The sequence below is a fragment of the Scyliorhinus torazame genome, chromosome 14 (assembly GCF_047496885.1).
Source record: "Scyliorhinus torazame isolate Kashiwa2021f chromosome 14, sScyTor2.1, whole genome shotgun sequence".
NCBI classification, from domain to species: domain Eukaryota; kingdom Metazoa; phylum Chordata; class Chondrichthyes; order Carcharhiniformes; family Scyliorhinidae; genus Scyliorhinus; species Scyliorhinus torazame.
Window position 1 is genome coordinate 202942619 of NC_092720.1, and position 26166 is coordinate 202968784.

Sequence of the window (26166 nt, forward strand, 5' to 3'; positions counted from 1 at the left end):
CAAACCTAAAATTCATGAAACTCGCATTAATTGGGATTTGCAGGAAAAGGTTCCAAATATCTCCCTTAATTTGCACCGTTCAGGGTTCCCCAGCTGGGCTGTCTGTCTGCCTCGAATCGTTTCGACATTGCCCCCTAGTGCTCGACGCCCCAGCCAACCAAACCACCTCTCCCTCTCCACCCTACCTATTTCCCCCTTCACAGCTTCAAAATGTTGAACAAATCGGCCGAGAATCTTTTGCCTTCCGGAGAAGCAGCCTTGGCTTGTGTCACCGCTCCTGGGTAACTTAACCCTCGGTATCCAGGTATCATCCTGGAAAAGCTCCTCCGCAGCACCCCCGCCAAGTTCAGTGCATCCCTCCTGAGGAGTGGTGCTCGCAACTGTTCCCGGCCCTCAGATTTCGAGCTTTATGTAGCTGAAGCATGATTTTTCCACCCCCAAGCGGCACCCACACCCCCATCCACCGCCCTAAACAGCACCCTCAACCCTAAACAGAACCCACCCCCCACAAGCAGCACCTTCCCCCCCATCCAGCCCCCACAAACAGCACCCACACCCCCAAACAGCACCCACACCCCCATCCACCGCCCTAAACAGCACCTATACCCCCAAACAGCACCCATCCACATCCACCCCCCTAAACAGCACCCTCAACCCCAAACAGCACCCACATCCCCATCCACCCCCCTAAACAGCACCCACACCCCCATCCACCGCCGTAAACAGCACTTATACCCCCAAACAGCACCCATCCACATCCACCCCCCTAAACAGCACCCTCAACCCCAAACAGCACCCACATCCCCATCCACCCCCCTAAACAGCACCCACACCCCCATCCACCGCCGTAAACAGCACTTATACCCCCAAACAGCACCCATCCACATCCACCCCCCTAAACAGCACCCTCAACCCCAAACAGCACCCACATCCCCATCCACCCCCCTAAACAGCACCCACACCCCCATCCACCGCCCTAAACAGCACCTAAACCCCCAAACAGCACCCATCCTCATCCACCCCCCTAAACAGCACCCTCAACCCTAAACAGCACCCACACCCCCATCCACCCCCCTAAACAGCTCCGATAACCCCAAACAGCACCCATCCTCATCCACCCCCCTAAACAGCACCCACACCCCCAAACAGCACCCACCCCCAAACAGCACCCACACCCCCAAACAGCACCCTCACCTCTAAACAGCACCCTCACCTCTAAACAGCACCCTCACCCCCAAACGGCACCCACCCTCATCCACCACCCTAAACAGCACCCTCAACCCTAAACAGCACCCACGCCCCCAAGCAGCCCCCAACCAGCCACCCACCCCCCCGAAACAGAACACATGCTCCCAAACAGCACCCACCACCGTACACCCCCCAAACAGCACCCAAACCCCCAAACAACACCCACCCTCATCCACCGCCTTAAACAGCACCCATACCCCCAGACCACACCCACCCTCATCCACCACCCTAAACAGCACCCACACCCCCAAACAGCACCAACCCCCATCCACACCCCCAACAGCACCCACACCCCCAAACAGCACCCACACCCCCAAACAGCACCCTCACCTCTAAACAGCACCCTCACCTCTAAACAGCACCCGCACCCCCAAACGGCACCCACCCTCATCCACCACCCTAAACAGCACCCTCAACCCTGAACAGCACCCACACCCCAAGCAGCCCCCAACCAGCCATCCACCCCCCGAAACAGAACACACGCCCCCAAACAGCACCCACACCCAACATCCACCACCCTAAACAGCACCCACACCCCCAAACAGCACCCACACCCCCATCCACCCCCCTAAACAGCACCCATAACCCCAAACAGCACCCATCCTCATCCACCCCCTAAACAGCACCCTCAACCCTAAACAGCACCCACACCCCCAAACAGCACCCACACCCCCATCCACCCCCCAAACAGCACCTATACCCCCAAACAGCACCCACACCTCCATCCACCCCCTAAACAGCACCCACACCCCTAAACAGCACCCACACCCCCATCCACCCCCCCTAAACAGCTCTCTCACCCCTAAACAGCACCCACACCCCCATCCACCCCCCTAAACAGCACACATAACCCCAAACAACACCCATCCTCATCCACCCCCTAAACAGCACCCACACCCCTAAACAGCACCCACACCCCCACCCACCGCCCTAAACAGCACTCTCACCCCTAAACAGCACCCACACCCCCATCCACCCCCCAAACAGCACCTATACCCCCAAACAGCACCCACACCTCCATCCACCCCCTAAACAGCACCCACACCCCTAAACAGCACCCACCTCCCCATCCACCCCCATAAACAGCACCCTCAACCCCAAACAGCACCCTCACCCCTAAGCAGCACCAACCCCCACCCACACACCCAAACAGCACCCACACCCCCAAGCAGCGCCCTCACCTCGAAACAGCACCCTCACCCCCAAACAGCACCCACACCCTAAACAGCACCCAGACCCCCAAACAGCACCCATCCTCATCCACCACCCTAAAGAGCACCCACACCCCTAAACAGCACCCACCCTCATCCACCCCCCTAAACAGCACCCATACCCAAAAACAGCACCCACCCTCATCCACCACCCTAAACAGCACCCATGCCCAAAAACAGCACCCACCCTCATTCACCACCCTAATCAGCACCCTCACCCCTAAACAGCACCCACATTCCCATCCACCACCCTAAACAGCACCCTCACCTCTAAACAGCACCCCCACCTCTAAACAGCACCCTCACCCCCAAACGGCACCCACCCTCATCCACCACCCTAAACAGCACCCTCAACCCTAAACAGCACCCACGCCCCCAAGCAGCCCCCAACCAGCCATCCACCCCCCGAAACATAACACATGCTCCCAAACAGCACTCACCACCGTACACCCCCCTAAACAGCACCCAAACCCCCAACCACCGCCCTAAACAGCACCCATACCCCCAAACAACACCCACCCTCATCCACCACCCTAAACAGCACCCACACCCCCAAACAGCACCAACCCCCATCCACACCCCCAACAGCACCCACACCCCCAAACAGCACCCTCACCTCTAAACAGCACCCACACCCCTAAACAGCACCCACACCCCCATACAGCACCCACAACCCTAAACAGCAGCCACACCCGCTTACAGCACCCTCACCCGCTTACAGCACCCACACCCCCAAACAGCACTCACACCCCCTAACAGCACCCACACCCCCAAACATCACACACACCCCCTAACAGCACCCACACCCCAAACAGCACCCACACCCCCAAACAGCACCCACACCCCGAAACAGCACCCACCCTCATCCAACCCCCTAAACAGCACCCATACCCAAAAACAGCACCCACCCTCATCCACCACCCTAAACAGCACCCATGCCCAAAAACGGCACCCACCCTCATCCACCACCCTAAACAGCACCCTCAACCCTAAACAGCACCCACGCCCCCAAGCAGCCCCCAACCAGCCATCCACCCCCCGAAACAGAACACATGCTCCCAAACAGCACTCACCACCGTACACCCCCCTAAACAGCACCCAAACCCCCAACCACCGCCCTAAACAGCACCCATACCCCCAAACAACACCCACCCTCATCCACCACCCTAAACAGCACCCACACCCCCAAACAGCACCAACCCCCATCCACACCCCCAACAGCACCCACACCCCCAAACAGCACCCACACCCCAAACAGCACCCACACCCCTAAACAGCACCAACCCCCATCCACACCCCAAACAGCACCCTCACCTCTAAACAGCACCCTCACCTCTAAACAGCACCCTCACCGCCAAACGGCACCCACCCTCATCCACCACCCTAAACAGCACCCACACCCCTAAACAGCACCCACACCCCCACCCACCGCCCTAAACAGCACTCTCACCCCTAAACAGCACCCACACCCCCATCCACCCCCCAAACAGCACCTATACCCCCAAACAGCACCCACACCTCCATCCACCTCCTAAACAGCACCCACACCCCTAAACAGCACCCACCTCCCCATCCACCCCCATAAACAGCACCCTCAACCCCAAACAGCACCCTCACCCCTAAGCAGCACCAACCCCCACCCACACACCCAAACAGCACCCACACCCCCAAGCAGCGCCCTCACCTCGAAACAGCACCCTCACCCCCAAACAGCACCCACACCCTAAACAGCACCCAGACCCCCAAACAGCACCCATCCTCATCCACCACCCTAAAGAGCACCCACACCCCTAAACAGCACCCACCCTCATCCACCCCCCTAAACAGCACCCATACCCAAAAACAGCACCCACCCTCATCCACCACCCTAAACAGCACCCATGCCCAAAAACAGCACCCACCCTCATTCACCACCCTAATCAGCACCCTCACCCCTAAACAGCACCCACATTCCCATCCACCACCCTAAACAGCACCCTCACCTCTAAACAGCACCCCCACCTCTAAACAGCACCCTCACCCCCAAACGGCACCCACCCTCATCCACCACCCTAAACAGCACCCTCAACCCTAAACAGCACCCACGCCCCCAAGCAGCCCCCAACCAGCCATCCACCCCCCGAAACATAACACATGCTCCCAAACAGCACTCACCACCGTACACCCCCCTAAACAGCACCCAAACCCCCAACCACCGCCCTAAACAGCACCCATACCCCCAAACAACACCCACCCTCATCCACCACCCTAAACAGCACCCACACCCCCAAACAGCACCAACCCCCATCCACACCCCCAACAGCACCCACACCCCCAAACAGCACCCTCACCTCTAAACAGCACCCACACCCCTAAACAGCACCCACACCCCCATACAGCACCCACAACCCTAAACAGCAGCCACACCCGCTTACAGCACCCTCACCCGCTTACAGCACCCACACCCCCAAACAGCACTCACACCCCCTAACAGCACCCACACCCCCAAACATCACACACACCCCCTAACAGCACCCACACCCCAAACAGCACCCACACCCCCAAACAGCACCCACACCCCGAAACAGCACCCACCCTCATCCAACCCCCTAAACAGCACCCATACCCAAAAACAGCACCCACCCTCATCCACCACCCTAAACAGCACCCATGCCCAAAAACGGCACCCACCCTCATCCACCACCCTAAACAGCACCCTCAACCCTAAACAGCACCCACGCCCCCAAGCAGCCCCCAACCAGCCATCCACCCCCCGAAACAGAACACATGCTCCCAAACAGCACTCACCACCGTACACCCCCCTAAACAGCACCCAAACCCCCAACCACCGCCCTAAACAGCACCCATACCCCCAAACAACACCCACCCTCATCCACCACCCTAAACAGCACCCACACCCCCAAACAGCACCAACCCCCATCCACACCCCCAACAGCACCCACACCCCCAAACAGCACCCACACCCCAAACAGCACCCACACCCCTAAACAGCACCAACCCCCATCCACACCCCAAACAGCACCCTCACCTCTAAACAGCACCCTCACCTCTAAACAGCACCCTCACCGCCAAACGGCACCCACCCTCATCCACCACCCTAAACAGCACCCACACCCCTAAACAGCACCCACACCCCCACCCACCGCCCTAAACAGCACTCTCACCCCTAAACAGCACCCACACCCCCATCCACCCCCCAAACAGCACCTATACCCCCAAACAGCACCCACACCTCCATCCACCTCCTAAACAGCACCCACACCCCTAAACAGCACCCACCTCCCCATCCACCCCCATAAACAGCACCCTCAACCCCAAACAGCACCCTCACCCCTAAGCAGCACCAACCCCCACCCACACACCCAAACAGCACCCACACCCCCAAGCAGCGCCCTCACCTCGAAACAGCACCCTCACCCCCAAACAGCACCCACACCCTAAACAGCACCCAGACCCCCAAACAGCACCCATCCTCATCCACCACCCTAAAGAGCACCCACACCCCTAAACAGCACCCACCCTCATCCACCCCCCTAAACAGCACCCATACCCAAAAACAGCACCCACCCTCATCCACCACCCTAAACAGCACCCATGCCCAAAAACAGCACCCACCCTCATTCACCACCCTAATCAGCACCCTCACCCCTAAACAGCACCCACATTCCCATCCACCACCCTAAACAGCACCCTCACCTCTAAACAGCACCCCCACCTCTAAACAGCACCCTCACCCCCAAACGGCACCCACCCTCATCCACCACCCTAAACAGCACCCTCAACCCTAAACAGCACCCACGCCCCCAAGCAGCCCCCAACCAGCCATCCACCCCCCGAAACATAACACATGCTCCCAAACAGCACTCACCACCGTACACCCCCCTAAACAGCACCCAAACCCCCAACCACCGCCCTAAACAGCACCCATACCCCCAAACAACACCCACCCTCATCCACCACCCTAAACAGCACCCACACCCCCAAACAGCACCAACCCCCATCCACACCCCCAACAGCACCCACACCCCCAAACAGCACCCTCACCTCTAAACAGCACCCACACCCCTAAACAGCACCCACACCCCCATACAGCACCCACAACCCTAAACAGCAGCCACACCCGCTTACAGCACCCTCACCCGCTTACAGCACCCACACCCCCAAACAGCACTCACACCCCCTAACAGCACCCACACCCCCAAACATCACACACACCCCCTAACAGCACCCACACCCCAAACAGCACCCACACCCCCAAACAGCACCCACACCCCGAAACAGCACCCACCCTCATCCAACCCCCTAAACAGCACCCATACCCAAAAACAGCACCCACCCTCATCCACCACCCTAAACAGCACCCATGCCCAAAAACGGCACCCACCCTCATCCACCACCCTAAACAGCACCCTCAACCCTAAACAGCACCCACGCCCCCAAGCAGCCCCCAACCAGCCATCCACCCCCCGAAACAGAACACATGCTCCCAAACAGCACTCACCACCGTACACCCCCCTAAACAGCACCCAAACCCCCAACCACCGCCCTAAACAGCACCCATACCCCCAAACAACACCCACCCTCATCCACCACCCTAAACAGCACCCACACCCCCAAACAGCACCAACCCCCATCCACACCCCCAACAGCACCCACACCCCCAAACAGCACCCACACCCCAAACAGCACCCACACCCCTAAACAGCACCAACCCCCATCCACACCCCAAACAGCACCCTCACCTCTAAACAGCACCCTCACCTCTAAACAGCACCCTCACCGCCAAACGGCACCCACCCTCATCCACCACCCTAAACAGCACCCACACCCCCAAACAGCACCAACCCCCATCCACACCCCCAACAGCACCCACACCCCCAAACAGCACCCTCACCTCTAAACAGCACCCACACCCCCAAACAGCACCCACACCCCAAATAGCACCCACACTCCTAAACAGCACCCACACCCCAAACAGCACCCACACCCCTAAACAGCACCCACACCCCCATACAGCACCCACAACCCTAAACAGCACCCACACACCCAAACAGCACCCACACCCCCAAACAGCACCCACACACCCAAACATCACACACACACCCAAACATCACACACACCCCCTAACAGCACCCACACCCCAAACAGCACCCACATCCTCAAACAGCACCCACACCCCAAACAGCACCCACACCCCCAAACAGCACCCACACCCCAAACAGCACTCACACCCCCAAACAGCACCCACACCCCCAAACAGCAGCCACACCCGCTTACAGCACCCTCACCCGCTTACAGCACCCACACCCCCAAACAGCAGCCACACCCGCTTACAGCACCCTCACCCGCTTACAGCACCCACACCCCCAAACAGCACCCACATCCCAAACAGCACTCACACCCTCAAACAGCACCCACAGCCCTAAACAGCACTCACACCCCCAAACAGCACCCACACCACAAACAGCACCCACACCCCCAAACAGCACCCACACCCCCAAACAGCACCCACACCCCCAAACAGCACCCACACCCCCTAACAGAACCCACACCCCCAAACAGCACCCACACCCCCAAACAGCATCCACACCCCCATCCACCCCCCAAACAGCACCAATGCCCCCAAACAGCACCCACACCCCCAAACAGCACCCACACCCCCAAACAGCACCCACACCCCCAAACAGCATCCACACCCCCATCCACCCCCCAAACAGCACCAATGCCCCCAAACAGCACCCACACCCCCAAACAGCACCCACACCCCCAAACAGCATCCACACCCCCATCTACCCCCCAAACAGCACCCACACCCCCAAACAGCACTCACACCCCCAAACAGCACCCACACCCCCAAACAGCATCCACGCACCCAAACAGCACTCACGCCCCCAAACAGCACACACACCCCCAAACAGCACACACACCCTAAACCATCACCCACACCCTAACCCATCACCCACACCCTAACCCATCACACCTAATCCATCACCCACACCCTAACCCATCACCCACACCCTAACTCATCACCCACACCCTAACCCATCACCCACACCCTAACCCATCATCCACACCCTAACCCATCACCCACACCCTAACCCATCACCCACACCCTAACCCATCATCCACACCCTAACCCATCACCCACACCCTAACCCATCACCCACACCCTAACCCATCACCCACACCTTAACCCATCATCCACACCCTTGCCCATTACTCATCACCCTAACCCATCACCAGCACCCATCGCCCATATCACACCCACAATCTCAGACATCATGCTCACCACGTCATCACCCACCCATCTCCATATCTCACCCACACCCTAACCCATCACCCACACCCTAACTCATCTCCCACACCCTAACCCATCACCCACACCCTAACCCATCTCCCACACCCTAACCCATCTCCCATACCATAACCCATCACCCAGAATCCTAACCCATCACCCACACTCCCACCCATCACCCATACCCCCACCCAAATCCCATACCCCAACCCATTATCCATATCCTCACCCATCACCCACAGCCTCACCAGGCACCCATACCCCGTCTCACACATTCACCCATCAGCCACACCCTCACTCAACACCCCTGCCCACACCCTCACATCAATCACATTCCTACCCACATCCCCACCCTCACCCATCACCTACACCACCTGGCCTTCACCCACAAACTCCCACCCCCCCTCACTCACCCACACACACCCATCATATACTCAAACTCCGTCCCCCCCAAACATCCCCCCAATTACCCACACACTCCCCCCAGCATCCACACCCACACTCTTTCGCCTCACATTCAGGCCCCCACCCCCTGCCCACACCCATCATTACCGACACACTTCAGAGAATCCCTGCAGTGCAGAAGGAGGCCATTCAACCCATCGAGTCTTCACCAATTCTCTGAAAGAGCACTCCACTCAGCTCAGTCCCCAGCCCTATCCCAATACTCCTTAACCTAACTAACACATCTTTTTTGGACACTATGGGGCAATTTAGCATGGCCAGTCTACCGAACCTACAGATCTTTGGACTCTGGGAGGAAACCGGAGCACCCGGAGGAAATCCACACGGGTACGAGGAGAACGTGCAGACTCTGCACAGTCACCCGAGGCAGGAATCAAACGTCCCTGGCGCTGTGAGGCAGCAGTGCTTACCATTGTGTCACCATGCTGCCCACTTGATCACTTCCCCCTCCCCCACCTGACCACCCACACACTCTCCCATCCCCAATCAGCCACAAACTCCCCCGGTTACCCACAGGCTACCCCCACGTCATCCGCCCACACTCTCACCGCCCCACCCCCCTTCCATTCATCACCCATACACTTCCCCCTCCTCCATTCACCCACCCACTCCTCCACACACCCCATGCCCGATCACTCACAAACTCCCCCGGTTACCCACACGCTGACACCCCCCCATCACCCACACACTCCTCCCCCATCCCCAATCACCCACACACTTGCCGCTCCCCCTTATGTCAGCCCCCCCCTCCCCCCCCCCCCCCCCGCCGCCCCCCATCCCCCGCCCCATCAAATCATTCTTGGCGCGGCCTAACTTTAAACAAATAGAGCCTAGGTAGGCTGACCCCGCTATCGGACGACACTCTTTTCTAAGTGCCCCTTCAGGGAACCCTGCCCTGAAGCCTCACTTAGCGTCATTGCTTTGAGGAGCTCTCGCAAGTGGATCTCCTCCGTGCAGGAAGGGATCGGGACGCCATTTTGAAATGACAACCACCGGATACTCCCAAAGGGGGGTCATCGAGCCGCACCCGGGCAGGGCACCCCCGGGCCCAATCCCAGCACAGGCAAAATGCCAGCCTAGCACCTTGGCAGTGCCCTGCCAGCCTGGCAGTGCCACCTGTGCACCCTGGCAATACCAGGCTGGCACCCCCCCAGATACCGTTCAGCTCTGGTCCCCGCGTGTGGTGACCAGCAATGAACGGCGCCTGGCTGGGGCCTCCTCAGCGAGGCCGCTAGATGCCGGGTGCCCGTTCAATCCGGTGCCAACATGGCGAAGGGGGTTCTTAAACTCACTTAGCCGTGGGAGACTGGGTCCCACCCGGATGATGATGCCTCGTGAGATCTGGTTAGGCCTCGTGAGGAGTAACTGCCGTCGGGAATCCAGGGGGCGACCTCTCCCAGGATCTACCAGCACCGTCTCGCTCCGATTCCGGCGGGACGCGGCGGGCAGGTCGCGTACTCGGGATCCTGGACCGAATGGCCCATTCCTCTTCCTGCTGCTTCATCGTTTCTGTTGTAAATATCTGAAAATCGAACTGGACAGGCATCCCCGTGTAGGTAGAGAATGAGGGGGCATTATTTGAAGCGTTTTAAGACCATTACAGGATTTGACCACCGAGTTAAAGGCCCAATTTTGCACTGCCGGGTGTGTGCAGAAGGAAGCAGCACCACTAGGCCAGAGCTTGGCCACATTCTGGGGGAATGTGGGGCAACCTTCTTCCCGGAAAGGGGAGTGGAAATCTGCAATGCTCTCCGCAAAAAAAGGCTGGTGCTTTCGACTGAAAATTTCAAAGCTGGCGCCCGGTGCAATGTTTTTGTTTGGGCTGTGTATCAGGAACGGGGAAACCACGGCAGTATGGTGGAGGGAAGATACAAGTCAGACACAGTCTCACCGAATGGCGGAACAGATTTGAGGGGCTGAGCAGCTGTTAGTAATGTTCAGAAAGCGGGTGTGAGAATGTGTGTGTGTGCACGTGAGTGTGTGCGTGCACGTGAGAGTGTGCATGCACGTGAGAGTGTGTGAATGCATGTGAGAGTGTGAATGCATGTGAGAATGTGCATGCACGTGAGAGTGTGTGAATGCATGAGAGTGTGTGAATGCATGTGAGAGTGTGAATGCATGTGAGAATGTGCATGCACGTGAGAGTGTGTGAATGCATGTGAGAGTGTGAATGCATGTGAGAGTGTGAATGCATGTGAGAGTTTGAATGCATGTGAGAGTGTGCATACACGTGAGAGTGTGAATGCATGTGAGAGTGTGAATGCATGTGAGTGTGAATGCATGTGAGAGTTTGAATGCATGTGAGAGTGTGCATACACGTGAGAGTGTGAATGCATGTGAGAGTGTGCATACACATGAGTGTGAATGCATGAGTGTGTGTGCACGCACATGAGTGTGTGTGTGTATGTGTACACATGTGGGTGTGCATGCATTTGAGTGTGTGTGTGCACGTGAGTGTGTGTATGCATGTGTGCATGCCTGTATGCCCGTGCGTGTGTGAATATGTGTGTTTAAGACCATGAAAGGATTTGATCATCTAGTTAAAGGCCCATTTTGCACTGTCGGGTGTGTGAAGGTGAGTTTGCATGCACATGTGTGTATGTCTGTGAGTGTGTACATGAGGTGTGTGCATGTGAGTGAGTCTGTGTGTGTGTGTGCACGTGAGTGTGTTTCTGTCTGTCTGTGTGTGTGTCAGCATGGATGTGTGTCAGTCTGTGTCACTCTGCATGTATCAGTATGTGTAAAGATTGCGTGTGTGCATTTTTGGTGAGTGTGTGAGAGCGGGCTCCAGGCAAGTTGAGGGTTACATTCAGACCTTCACGGTCGAAGAACCGATACACAGGAAGACGCTTAATCCATCCGGATGTATTCAGGGATGGGCAGCCGATGGGCAGAGCAGGAGGCAGCAGCATTGGGAGGGCAGGGGAGGGAGCATGTGGCACAAGGTCAGTTCATCCTGGGAAGCAGACAGATAACAGAATGGAGCACCACACCGATACAATTAACATCACAGCAAGGAGTTCCACTCGAAAGGTGAAAGCATGCCTGTGAAAAAAAAACGCCGATCAGACGAGAGCTTCATTTATCACATTGCGAGAGGAAAGAGTAGGAATTGTCCTTTCTGGGAGAACTTGTTGAGTTGCAATGTGACCCAGACAGACAGAGCATGGGAAACCAATGGAGCTGGGAGAATCTAATACTGTGTAAAATCAGTATACTCAGCAGATCCAGAAACTCCGACAAACGTGCAGCTTCGAAGACAGCTAAAAATATTTCAGCACTTGCAATGCACAGGCTTGTGTGTGTATTTATATATAATTTATTCCAAGAGTGCAGAAATTTGCAACTCGGGCTGTCTGACAAATATACACCTGTTTCGGAACCACCCCTCTGCGGATTCTTCTGCCTGCGAAGAATATCATTGACCATATGAGTACTGAAGGAGTGTTTCTGTGCCCAGTGCCTTCTGAGTACTGAAGGAGTGTTTCTGTACCCAGTGCCCTCTGAGTACTGAAGGAGTGTTTCTGTGCCCAGTGCCCTCTGAGTACTGAAGGCGTGTTTCTGTGCCCAGTGCCCTCTGAGTACTGAAGGCGTGTTTCTGTGCCCAGTGCCCTCTGAGTACTGAAGGCGTGTTTCTGTGCCCAGTGCCCTCTGAGTACTGAAGGAGTGTTTCTGTGCCCAGTGCCCTCTGAGTACTGAAGGTATGTTTCTGTACCCAGTGCCCTCTGAGTACTGAAGGAGAGTTTCTGTACCCAGTGCCCTCTGAGTACTGAAGGTATGTTTCTGTACCCAGTGCCCTCTGAGTACTGAAGGAGAGTTTCTGTACCCAGTGCCCTCTGAGTACTGAAGGAGTGTTTCTGTACCCAGTGCCCTCTGAGTACTGAAGGAGTGTTTCTGTACCCAGTGCCCACTGAGTACTGAAGGAGTGTTTCTGTACCCAGTGCCCTCTGAGTACTGAAGGAGAGTTTCTGTACCCAGTGCCCACTGAGTACTGAAGGAGTGTTTCTGTACCCAGTGCCCTCTGAGTACTGAAGGAGAGTTTCTGTACCCAGTGCCCACTGAGTACTGAAGGAGTGTTTCTGTACCCAGTGCCCTCTGAGTTCTGAAGGAGTGTTTCTGTACCCAGTGCCCTCTGAGTACTGAAGGCGTGTTCCTGTACCCAGTGCCCTCTGAGTACTGAAGGAGGGTTTCTGTACCCAGTGCCCTCTGAGTACTGAAGGAGTGTTTCTGTACCCAGTGCCCTCTGAGTACTGAAGGAGTGTTTCTGTACCCAGTGCCCTCTGAATACTGAAAGAGTGTTTCTGTACCCAGTGCCCTCTGAGTACTGAAGGAGTGTTTCTGTGCCCAGTGCCCTCTGAGTACTGAAGGAATGTTTCTGTGCCCAGTGCCCTCTGTGTACTGAAGGAGCGTTTCTGTGCCCAGTGCCCTCTGAGTGCTGAAGGAGTGTTTCTGTACCCAGTGCCCTCTGAGTACTGAAGGAGTGTTTCTGTACCCAGTGCCATCTGAGTACTGAAGGAGTGTTTCTGTGCCCAGTGCCCTCTGAGTATTGAAGGAGTGTTTCTGTACCCAGTGCCCTCTGAGTACTGAAGGAGTGTTTCTGTACCCAGTGCCCTCTGAGTACTGAAGGAGTGTTTCTGTGCCCAGTGCCCTCTGAGTATTGAAGGAGTGTTTCTGAACCCAGTGCCCTCTGAGTACTGAAGGAGTGTTTCTGTACCCAGTGCCCTCTGAGTACTGAAGGAGTGTTTCTGTACCCAGTGCCATCTGAGTACTGAAGGAGTGTTTCTGTACCCAGTGCCCTCTGATTACTGAAGGAGTGTTTCGGTGCCCAGTGCCCTCTGAGTACTGAAGGAGTTTCTGTACCCAGTTCCCTTCGAGTACTGAAGTAGTGTTTCGGTGCCCAGTGCCCTCTGAGTACTGAAGGAGTGTTTCGGTGCCCAGTGCCCTCTGAGTACTGAAGGAGTGTTTCTGTACCCAGTGCCCTCTGAGTACTGAAGGAGTGTTTCTGTGCCCAGTGCCCTCTGAGTACTGAAGGAGTGTTTCTGTGCCCAGTGCCCTCTGAATATTGAAGGAGTGCTTCTGTACCCAGTGCCCACTGAGTACTGAAGGAGTGTTTCTGTACCCAGTGCCCTCTGAGTACTGAAGGAGTGTTTCTGTACCCAGTGCCATCTGAGTACTGAAGGAGTGTTTCTGTACCCAGTGCCCTCTGAGTACTGAAGGAGTGTTTCGGTGCCCAGTGCCCTCTGAGTACTGAAGGAGTTTCTGTACCCAGTTCCCTTTGAGTACTGAAGGAGTGTTTCTGTATCCAGTGCCCTCTGAGTACTGAAGGAGTGTTTCTGTACCCAGTGCCCTCTGAGTACTGAAGGAGTGTTTCTGTACCCAGTGCTTTCTGAGTACTGAAGGAGTGTTTCTGTACCCAGTGCCCTCTGAGTACTGAAGGAGTGTTTCTGTACCCAGTGCCCTCTGAGTACTGAAGGAGTGTTTCTGTACCCAGTGCCCTCTGAGTACTGAAGGAGTGTTTCTGTGCCCAGTGCCCTCTGAGTATTGAAGGAGTGTTTCTGCACCCAGTGCCCTCTGAGTAGTGAAGGAGTGTTTCTGTACCCAGTGCCCTCTGAGTACTGAAGGAGTGTTTCTGTGCCCAGTGCCCTCTGAGTACTGAAGGAGTGTTTCTGTGCCCAGTGCCCTCTGAGTACTGAAGGAGTGTTTCTGTACCCACTACCCTCTGAGTACTGAAGGAGTGTGTCTGTGCCAAGTGCCCTCTGAGTACTGAAGGAGTGTTTCTGTGCCCAGTGCCCTCTGAGTACTGAAGGAGTGTTTCTGTACCCAGTGCCCTCTGAGTACTGAAGGAGTGTTTCTGTGCCCAGTGCCCTCTGAGTACTGAAGGAGTGTTTCTGTACCCAGTGCCCTCTGAGTACTGAAGGAGTTTCTGTACCCAGTTCCCTTTGAGTACTGAAGGAGTGTTTCTGTACCCAGTGCCCACTGAGTACTGAAGGAGTGTTTCTGTACCCAGTGCCCTCTGAGTACTGAAGGAGTGTTTCTGTACCCAGTGCTCTCTGAGTACTGAAGGAGTGTTTCTGTACTCAGTGCCCTCTGAGTACGGAAGGAGTGTTTCTGTACCCAGTGCCCTCTGAGTACTGAAGGAGTGTTTCTGTGCCCAGTGCCCTCTGAGTACTGAAGGAGTGTTTCTGTACCCAGTGCCCTCTGAGTACTGAAGGAGTGTTTCTGTACCCAGTGCCCTCTGAGTACTGAAGGAGTTTCTGTACCCAGTTCCCTTTGAGTACTGAAGGAGTGTTTCTGTACCCAGTGCCCTCTGAGTACTGAAGGAGTGTTTCTGTACCCAGTGCCCTCTGAGTACTGAAGGAGTGTTTCTGTACCCAGTGCCCTCTGAGTACTGAAGGAGTGTTTCTGTACCCAGTGCCCTCTGAGTACTGAAGCAGTGTTTCTGTGCCCAGTGTCCACTGAGTACTGAAGGAGTGCTTCTGTGCCCAGTGCCCTCTGAGTACTGAAGGAGTGTTTCTGTACCCAGTGCCCTCTGAGTACTGAAGGAGTGTTTCTGTGCCCAGTGCCCTCTGAGTACTGAAGGAGTGCTTCTGTACCCAGTGCCCTCTGAGTACTGAAGGAGTGTTTTTGTACCCAGTGCCCTCTGAGTACTGAAGGAGTGTTTCTGTACCCAGTGCCCTCTGAGTACTGAAGGAGTGTTTCTGTACCCAGTGCCCTCTGAGTACTGAAGGAGTGTTTCTGTACTCAGTGCCCTCTGAGTACTGAAGGAGTGTTTCTGTACACAGTGCCCTCTGAGTACGGAAGGAGTGTTTCTGTACCCAGTGCCCTCTGAGTACTGAAGGAGTGTTTCTGTGCCCAGTGCCCTCTGAGTACTGAAGGAGTGTTTCTGTACCCAGTGCGCTCTGAGTACTGAAGGAGTGTTTCTCTGCCCAGTGCCCTCTGAGTACTGAAGGAGTGTTTCTGTACCCAGTGCCCTCTGAGTACTGAAGGACAGTTTCTGTGCCCAGTGCCCTCTGAGTACTGAAGGAGTGTTTCTGTGCCCAGTGCCCTCTGAGTACTGAAGGAGTGTTTCTGAACCCAGTGCCCTCTGAGTACTGAAGGAGTGTTTCTGTGCCCAGTGCCCTCTGAGTACTGAAGGAGTGTTTCTCTACCCAGTGCTCTCTGAGTACTGAAGGACAGTTTCTGTGCCCAGTGCCCTCTGAGTACTGAAGGAGTGTTTCTGTACCCAGTGCCCTCTGAGTACTGAAGGAGTGTTTCTGTAGCCAGTGCCCTCTGAGTACTGAAGGACAGTTTCTGTGCCCAGTGCCCTCTGAGTACTGAAGGAGTGTTTCTGTAGCCAGTGCCCTCTGAGTACTGAAGGAGTTTTTCTGTGCCCAGTGCCCTCTGAGTACTGAAGGAGTGTTTCTGTGCCCAGTGCCCTCTGAGTACTGAAGGAGTGTTTCTGTAACCAGTACCCTCTGAGTACTGAAGGACAGTTTCTGTGCCCAGTGCCCTCTGAGTACTGAAGGAGTGTTTCTGTAGCCAGTGCCCTCTGAGTATTGAAGGAGTGTTTCTGTAGCCAGTGCCCTCTGAGTACTGAAGGAGTGTGCCTTGCGCTTGCCAAGCCATGTACCATTTGAAGGACATACCGGCTTTTTTCCAGGGAATGTAAAGCGGAGTTTTACAGGCCCGTGCCGGTGGGGTTCAAAAGTCTTATCGACTTTGGCGGGCGGGAAAATCCCGCTGGTGGGAGGGGTCACAAAATTCCACCCACAGAAACAAGAAGAGGCCATCAGCCCATCGAGCTTGCTGCACCTTTCCATTCGGTCATGGACCTCAAAACCCCACTTCCCCTGACCTTTACTATCCAGAAATATTTTGGTTTCTCGCTTGAACTTGCTCTTGAATGAACGTCCACTCCGGAGAGTTTTTGATGGGACAGTGTAGAGGCAGCTTTACTCTGTATCTAACCCGTGCTGTACCTGTCCTGGGAGTGTTTGATGGGGACAGTTTAGAGGGAGCTTTACTCTGTATCTAACCCCGTGCTGTACCTGTCCTGGGAGTGTTTGATGGGGACAGTGTAGAGGGAGCTTTACTCTGTGTCTAACCCCGTGCTGTACCTGTCCTGGGAGTGTTTGATGGGGACAGTGTAGAGGGAGCTTTACTCTGTATCTAACCCTGTGCTGTACCTGTCCTGGGAGTGTTTGATGGGACAGTGTAGAGGGAGCTTTACTCTGTATCTAACCCCGTGCTGTACCTGTCCTGGGAGTGTTTGATGGGACAGTGTAGAGGGAGCTTTACTCTGTATCTAACCCCGTGCTGTACCTGTCCTGGGAGTGTTTGATGGGTACAGTGCAGAGGGAGCTTTACTCTGTATCTAACCCTGTGCTGTACCTGTCCTGGGAGTGTTTGATGGGGACAGGGTAGCGGGAGCTTTATTCTGTATCTAACCCCGTGCTGTACCTGTCCTGGGAGTGTTTGATGGGGACAGTGTAGAGGGAGCTTTACTCTGTATCTAACCCCGTGCTGTACCTGTCCTGGGAGTGTTTGATGGGGACAGTGTAGAGGGAGCTTTACTCTGTGTCTAACCCCGTGCTGTACCTGTCCTGGGAGTGTTTGATGGGGACAGTGTAGAGGGAGCTTTACTCTGTATCTAACCCCGTGCTGTACCTGTCCTGGGAGTGTTTGATGGGACAGTGTAGACGGAGCTTTACTCTGTATCTAACCCCGTGCTGTACCTGTCCTGGGAGTGTTTGATGGGACAGTGTAGAGGGAGCTTTACTCTGTATCTAACCCCGTGCTGTACCTGTCCTGGGAGTGTTTGATGGGGACAGTGCAGAGGGAGCTTTACTCTGTATCTAACCCTGTGCTGTACCTGTCCTGGGAGTGTTTGATGGGGACAGTGTAGCGGGAGCTTTATTCTGTATCTAACCCCGTGCTGTCCCTGTCCTGGGAGTGTTTGATGGAACAGTGCAGAGGGAGCTTTACTCGGTATCTAACCCCGTGCTCTACCTGTCCTGGGAGAGTTTGATGGGGACAGTGTAGAGCGAGCTTTACTCTGTATCGAACCCCGTGCTGTACCTGTCCTGGGAGTGTTTGATGGGACAGAGCAGAGGGAGCTTTACTCGGTATCTAACCCTGTGCTGTACCTGTCCTGGGAGTGTTTGATGGGGACAGTGTCGAGGGAGCTTTACTCTGTATCGAACCCCGTGCTGTACCTGTCCTGGGAGTGTTTGATAGGACAGTGTAGAGGGAGCTTTACTCTGCATCTAACCCCGTGCTGTACCTGTTCTGGGAGTGTTTGATGGGACAGTGTAGAGGGAGCTTTACTCTGAATCGAACCCTGTGCTGTACCTGTTCTGGGAGCGTTTGATGGGATAGTGTAGAGGGAGCTTTACTCTGTATCTAACCCCGTGCTGTACCTGTTCTGGGAGTGTTTGATGGGACAGTGTAGAGGGAGCTTTACTCTGTATCGAACCCCGTGCTGTACCTGTCCTGGGAGTGTTTGATGGGACAGTGTAGAGGGAGCTTTACTCTGTATCTAACCCCGTGCTGTACCTGTCCTCGGAGTGTTTGATTGAAGAGTGTAGAGGGAGCTTTACTCCGTATCTAACCCCGTGCTGTACCTGACCTGTGAGTGTTTGATGGGACAGTGTAGAGGGAGCTTTTCTCTGTATCTAAACCCCGCCGTACCTGTCCTGGGAGTGTTTGATGGGACAGTGTCGAGGGAACTTTACTCTGTATCTAACCCTGTGCTGTACCTGTCCTGGGAGTGTTTGATGGGGACAGTGTAGAGGGAGCTTTACTCTGTATCTAACCCGTGCTGTACCTGTCCTGGGTGTGTTTGATGGGGACAGTGTAGAGGGAGATTTACTCTGTATCTAACCCGTGCTGTATCTGTTCTGGGAGTGTTTGATGGGGACAGTGTAGAGGGAGCTTTACTCTGTAGCTAACCCCGAGGTGTACCTGTCCTGAGAGTGTTTGATGGGACAGTGTAGAGGGAGCTTTACTCTGTATCTAACCCTGTGCTGTACCTGTCCTGGGAGTGTTTGATGTGACAGTGTAGAGGGAGCTTTAATCTGTATCTAGCCCGTGATGTACCTGTCCTGGGAGTGTTTGATGGGGACAGTGTAGAGGGAGCTTTACTCTGTATCTAACCCCGTGCTGTACCTGTCCTGCGAGTCTTTGATGGACAGTGTCGAGGGAGCTGTACTCTGTATCTAACCCCATGCTGTACGTGTCCTGGGAGTGTTTGATGGGGACAGTGTAGAGGGGGCTTTACCCTGTATCTAACCCCGTGCTGTACCTGTACTGGGAGTGTTTGATGGGACAGTGTAGAGGGAGCTTTACTCTGTATCTAACCCCATGCTGTACGTGTCCTGGGAGTGTTTGATGGGGCCAGTGTAGAGGGGGCTTTACCCTGTATCTAACCCCGTGCTGTACCTGTCCTGGGAGTGTTTGATAGGACAGTGTCGAGGGAGCTTTACTCTGTATCGAACCCCGTGCTGTACCTGTCCTGGGAGTGTTTGATAGGACAGTGTAGAGGGAGCTTTACTCTGCATCTAACCCCGTGCTGTACCTGTCCTGTGAGTGTTTGATGGGACAGTGTAGAGGGAGCTTTTCTCTGTATCTAACCCCCGCTGTACCTGGCCTGGGAGTGTTTGATGGGACAGTGTCGAGGGAACTTTACTCTGTATCTAACCCTGTGCTGTACCTGTCCTGGGAGTGTTTGATGGGGACAGTGTAGAGGGAGCTTTACTCTGTATCTAACCCGTGCTGTATCTGTCCCGGGAGTGTTTGATGGGACAGTGTAGAGGGAGCTTTACTCTGTATCTAATCCCGTGCTGTACCTGTCCTGGGAGTGTTTGATGGGACAGTGTAGAGGGAGCTTTATTCTATATCTAACCCTGTGCTGGACCTGTCCTGGGTGTGTTTGATGGGGACAGTGTAGAGGGAGATTTACTCTGTATCGAACCCGTGCTGTACCTGTTCTGGGAGTGTTTGATGGGGACAGTGTAGAGGGAGCTTTACTCTGTAGCTAACCCCGAGGTGTACCTGTCCTGAGAGTGTTTGATGGGACAGTGTAGAGGGAGCTTTACTCTGTATCTAACCCTGTGCTGTACCTGTCCTGGGAGTGTTTGATGGGGACTGCGTAGAGGGAGCTTTACTTTGTATCTGACCCTGTTATGTACCTGTCCTGGGAGTGTTTGATGTGACAGTGTAGAGGGAGCTTTACTCTGTATCTAGCCCGTGGTGTACCTGTCCTGGGAGTGTTTGATGGGGACAGTGTAGAGGGAGCTTTACTCTGTATCTAACCCCGTGCTGTACCTGTCCTGCGAGTGTTTGATGGACAGTGTCGAGGGAGCTGTACTCTGTATCTAACCCCATGCTGTACGTGTCCTGGGAGTGTTTGATGGGGACAGTGTAGAGGGGGCTTTACCCTGTATCTAACCCCGTGCTGTACCTGTACTGGGAGTGTTTGATGGGACAGTGTAGAGGGAGCTTTACTCTGTATCTAACCCCATGCTGTACCTTTCCTGGGAGTGTTTAATGGGGACAGTGTAGAGGGAGCTTTACTCTGTATCTAACACCATGCTGTACCTGTCCTGGAAGTGTTTGATGGGACAGTGTAGAGGGAGCTTTCCTCTGTATCTAACCCCGTGCTGTACCTGTCCTGGGAGTGTTTGATGGGGACAGTGTTTTACGGAGCTTTACTCTGCATCTAATCCCGTGCTGTACCTGTCCTGGGAGTGTTTGATGGGACAGTGTAGAGGGAGCTTTCCTCTGTATCTAACCCCGTGCTGTACCTGTCCTGGGAGTGTTTGATGGGGACAGTGTAGAGGGAGCTTTAATCTGTATCTAACCCGTGCTGTACCTGTCCTGGGAGTGTTTGATGGGGACAGTGTAGAGGGAGATTTACTCTGTATCTAACCCATGCTGTACATGTCCTGGGAGTGTTTGATGGGGACAGTGTAGAGGGGACTTTACTCTGTATCTAACCCCGTGCTGTACCTGTCCTGGGAGTGTTTGATGGGGACAGTGTAGAGGGAGCTTTACTCTGTATCTAACCCCGTGCTGTACCTGTCCTGGGAGTGTTTGATGGGACAGTGCAGAGGGAGCTTTACTCTGTATCTAACCCCGTGCTGTACCTGTCCTGGGAGTGTTTGATGGGGACAGTGCAGAGGGAGCTTTACTCTGTATCTAACCCTGTGCTGTACCTGTCCTGGGAGTGTTTGATGGGGACAGTGTAGCGGGAGCTTTATTCTGTATCTAACCCCGTGCTGTCCCTGTCCTGGGAGTGTTTGATGGAACAGTGCAGAGGGAGCTTTACTCGGTATCTAACCCCGTGCTCTACCTGTCCTGGGAGAGTTTGATGGGGACAGTGTAGAGCGAGCTTTACTCTGTATCGAACCCCGTGCTGTACCTGTCCTGGGAGTGTTTGATGGGACAGAGCAGAGGGAGCTTTACTCGGTATCTAACCCTGTGCTGTACCTGTCCTGGGAGTGTTTGATGGGGACAGTGTCGAGGGAGCTTTACTCTGTATCGAACCCCGTGCTGTACCTGTCCTGGGAGTGTTTGATAGGACAGTGTAGAGGGAGCTTTACTCTGCATCTAACCCCGTGCTGTACCTGTTCTGGGAGTGTTTGATGGGACAGTGTAGAGGGAGCTTTACTCTGAATCGAACCCTGTGCTGTACCTGTTCTGGGAGCGTTTGATGGGATAGTGTAGAGGGAGCTTTACTCTGTATCTAACCCCGTGCTGTACCTGTTCTGGGAGTGTTTGATGGGACAGTGTAGAGGGAGCTTTACTCTGTATCGAACCCCGTGCTGTACCTGTCCTGGGAGTGTTTGATGGGACAGTGTAGAGGGAGCTTTACTCTGTATCTAACCCCGTGCTGTACCTGTCCTCGGAGTGTTTGATTGAAGAGTGTAGAGGGAGCTTTACTCCGTATCTAACCCCGTGCTGTACCTGACCTGTGAGTGTTTGATGGGACAGTGTAGAGGGAGCTTTTCTCTGTATCTAACCCCCGCCGTACCTGTCCTGGGAGTGTTTGATGGGACAGTGTCGAGGGAACTTTACTCTGTATCTAACCCTGTGCTGTACCTGTCCTGGGAGTGTTTGATGGGGACAGTGTAGAGGGAGCTTTACTCTGTATCTAACCCGTGCTGTACCTGTCCTGGGTGTGTTTGATGGGGACAGTGTAGAGGGAGATTTACTCTGTATCTAACCCGTGCTGTATCTGTTCTGGGAGTGTTTGATGGGGACAGTGTAGAGGGAGCTTTACTCTGTAGCTAACCCCGAGGTGTACCTGTCCTGAGAGTGTTTGATGGGACAGTGTAGAGGGAGCTTTACTCTGTATCTAACCCTGTGCTGTACCTGTCCTGGGAGTGTTTGATGTGACAGTGTAGAGGGAGCTTTAATCTGTATCTAGCCCGTGATGTACCTGTCCTGGGAGTGTTTGATGGGGACAGTGTAGAGGGAGCTTTACTCTGTATCTAACCCCGTGCTGTACCTGTCCTGCGAGTCTTTGATGGACAGTGTCGAGGGAGCTGTACTCTGTATCTAACCCCATGCTGTACGTGTCCTGGAAGTGTTTGATGGGGACAGTGTAGAGGGGGCTTTACCCTGTATCTAACCCCGTGCTGTACCTGTACTGGGAGTGTTTGATGGGACAGTGTAGAGGGAGCTTTACTCTGTATCTAACCCCATGCTGTACGTGTCCTGGGAGTGTTTGATGGGGCCAGTGTAGAGGGGGCTTTACCCTGTATCTAACCCCGTGCTGTACCTGTCCTGGGAGTGTTTGATAGGACAGTGTCGAGGGAGCTTTACTCTGTATCGAACCCCGTGCTGTACCTGTCCTGGGAGTGTTTGATAGGACAGTGTAGAGGGAGCTTTACTCTGCATCTAACCCCGTGCTGTACCTGTCCTGTGAGTGTTTGATGGGACAGTGTAGAGGGAGCTTTTCTCTGTATCTAACCCCCGCTGTACCTGGCCTGGGAGTGTTTGATGGGACAGTGTCGAGGGAACTTTACTCTGTATCTAACCCTGTGCTGTACCTGTCCTGGGAGTGTTTGATGGGGACAGTGTAAAGGGAGCTTTACTCTGTATCTAACCCGTGCTGTATCTGTCCCGGGAGTGTTTGATGGGACAGTGTAGAGGGAGCTTTACTCTGTATCTAATCCCGTGCTGTACCTGTCCTGGGAGTGTTTGATGGGACAGTGTAGAGGGAGCTTTATTCTATATCTAACCCTGTGCTGGACCTGTCCTGGGTGTGTTTGATGGGGACAGTGTAGAGGGAGATTTACTCTGTATCGAACCCGTGCTGTACCTGTTCTGGGAGTGTTTGATGGGGACAGTGTAGAGGGTGCTTTACTCTGTAGCTAACCCCGAGGTGTACCTGTCCTGAGAGTGTTTGATGGGACAGTGTAGAGGGAGCTTTACTATGTATCTAACCCTGTGCTGTACCTGTCCTGGGAGTGTTTGATGGGGACTGCGTAGAGGGAGCTTTACTTTGTATCTGACCCTGTTATGTACCTGTCCTGGGAGTGTTTGATGTGACAGTGTAGAGGGAGCTTTACTCTGTATCTAGCCCGTGGTGTACCTGTCCTGGGAGTGTTTGATGGGGACAGTGTAGAGGGAGCTTTACTCTGTATCTAACCCCGTGCTGTACCTGTCCTGCGAGTGTTTGATGGACAGTGTCGAGGGAGCTGTACTCTGTATCTAACCCCATGCTGTACGTGTCCTGGGAGTGTTTGATGGGGACAGTGTAGAGGGGGCTTTACCCAGTATCTAACCCCGTGCTGTACCTGTACTGGGAGTGTTTGATGGGACAGTGTAGAGGGAGCTTTACTCTGTATCTAACCCCATGCTGTACCTTTCCTGGGAGTGTTTGATGGGGACAGTGTAGAGGGAGCTTTACTCTGTATCTAACACCATGCTGTACCTGTCCTGGAAGTGTTTGATGGGACAGTGTAGAGGGAGCTTTCCTCTGTATCTAACCCCGTGCTGTACCTGTCCTGGGAGTGTTTGATGGGGACAGTGTTTTACGGAGCTTTACTCTGCATCTAATCCCGTGCTGTACCTGTCCTGGGAGTGTTTGATGGGACAGTGTAGAGGGAGCTTTCCTCTGTATCTAACCCCGTGCTGTACCTGTCCTGGGAGTGTTTGATGGGGACAGTGTAGAGGGAGCTTTAATCTGTATCTAACCCGTGCTGTACCTGTCCTGGGAGTGTTTGATGGGGACAGTGTAGAGGGAGATTTACTCTGTATCTAACCCATGCTGTACATGTCCTGGGAGTGTTTGATGGGGACAGTGTAGAGGGGACTTTACTCTGTATCTAACCCCGTGCTGTACCTGTCCTGGGAGTGTTTGATGGGGACAGTGTAGAGGGAGCTTTACTCTGTATCTAACCCCGTGCTGTACCTGTCCTGGGAGTGTTTGATGGGACAGTGCAGAGGGAGCTTTACTCGGTATCTAACCCCGTGCTGTACCTGTCCTGGGAGTGTTTTATGGGGACAGTGTAGAGGGAGCTTTACTCTGCATCGAACCCCATGCTGTACCTGTCCTGGGAGTGTTTGATGGGACAGTGTAGAGGGGACTTTACTCTGTACCTAACCCCGTGCTGTACCTGTCCTGGGAGTGTTTGATGGGGACAGTGTAGAGGGAGCTTTACTCTGTATCTAACCCCGTGCTGTACCTGTCCTGGGAGTGTTTGATGGGACAGTGCAGAGGGAGCTTTACTCGGTATCTAACCCTGTGCTGTACCTGTCCTCGGAGTGTTTTATGGGGACAGTGTAGAGGGAGCTTTATTCTGTATCGAACCCCGTGCTGTACCTGTCCTGGGAGTGTTTGATGGGACAGTGCAGAGGGAGCTTTACTCGGTATCCAACCCTGTGCTGTACCTGTCCTGGGAGTGTTTGATGGGGACAGTGTAGAGGGAGCTTTACTCGGTATCTAACCCCGTGCTGTACCTTTCCTGGGAGTGTTTGATGGGGACAGTGACGAGGGAGCTTTACTCTGTATCTTATCCCGTGCTGTACGTATCCTGGGAGTGTTTGATGGGGACAGTGTAGAGTGGGCTTTGCCCTGTATCTAACCCCGTGCTGTACCTGTCCTGTGAGTGTTTGATGAGGACAGTGTAGAGGGAGCTTTACTCTGCATCTAACCCCGTGCTGTACCTGTTCTGGGAGTGTTTGATGGGACAGTGCAGAGGGAGCTTTACTCAGTATCCAACCCTGTGCTGTACCTGTCCTGGGAGTGTTTGATGGGGACAGTGTAGAGGGAGCTTTACTCGGTATCTAACCCCGTGCTGTACCTTTCCTGGGAGTGTTTGATGGGGACAGTGACGAGGGAGCTTTACTCTGTATCTTATCCCGTGCTGTACGTATCCTGGGAGTGTTTGATGGGGACAGTGTTGAGTGGGCTTTGCCCTGTATCTAACCCCGTGCTGTACCTGTCCTGTGAGTGTTTGATGGGGACAGTGTAGAGGGAGCTTTACTCTGCATCTAACCCCGTGCTGCACCTGTTCTGGGAGTGTTTGATGGGATAGTGTAGAGGGAGCTTTACTCTGAATCGAACCCTGTGCTGTACCTGTTCTGGGAGCGTTTGATGGGATAGTGGAGAGGGAGCTTTACTCTGTATCTAACCCCGTGCTGTACCTGTTCTGGCAGTGTTTGATGGGACAGTGTAGAGGGAGCTTTACTCTGTATCGAACCCCGTGCTGTACGTATCCTGAGAGTGTTTGATGGGGACAGTGTAGAGGGGGCTTTCCCCTGTATCTAACCCCATGCTGTACCTGTCCTGGGAGTGTTTGATGGGACAGTGTAGAGGGAGCTTTACTCTGTATCTAACCCCATGCTGTACCTGTCCTGTGAGTGTTTGATGGGGTCAGTGTAGAGGGAGCTGTACTCTGTATCTAACCCCATGCTGTACCTGTATTGGGAGTGTTTGATGGGGACAGTGTAGAGGGG

General features: G+C 54.4%; 1 protein-coding gene across 9 annotated transcripts in view; it reads left to right on the forward strand.

Annotated features, from left to right (window-relative positions):
* LOC140390360 (ras/Rap GTPase-activating protein SynGAP-like) overlaps positions 1–26166 on the forward strand; it is a 1167003-nt gene that overhangs the window by 198876 nt on the left and 941961 nt on the right. The gene's annotated exons all lie outside the window — the stretch shown is intronic.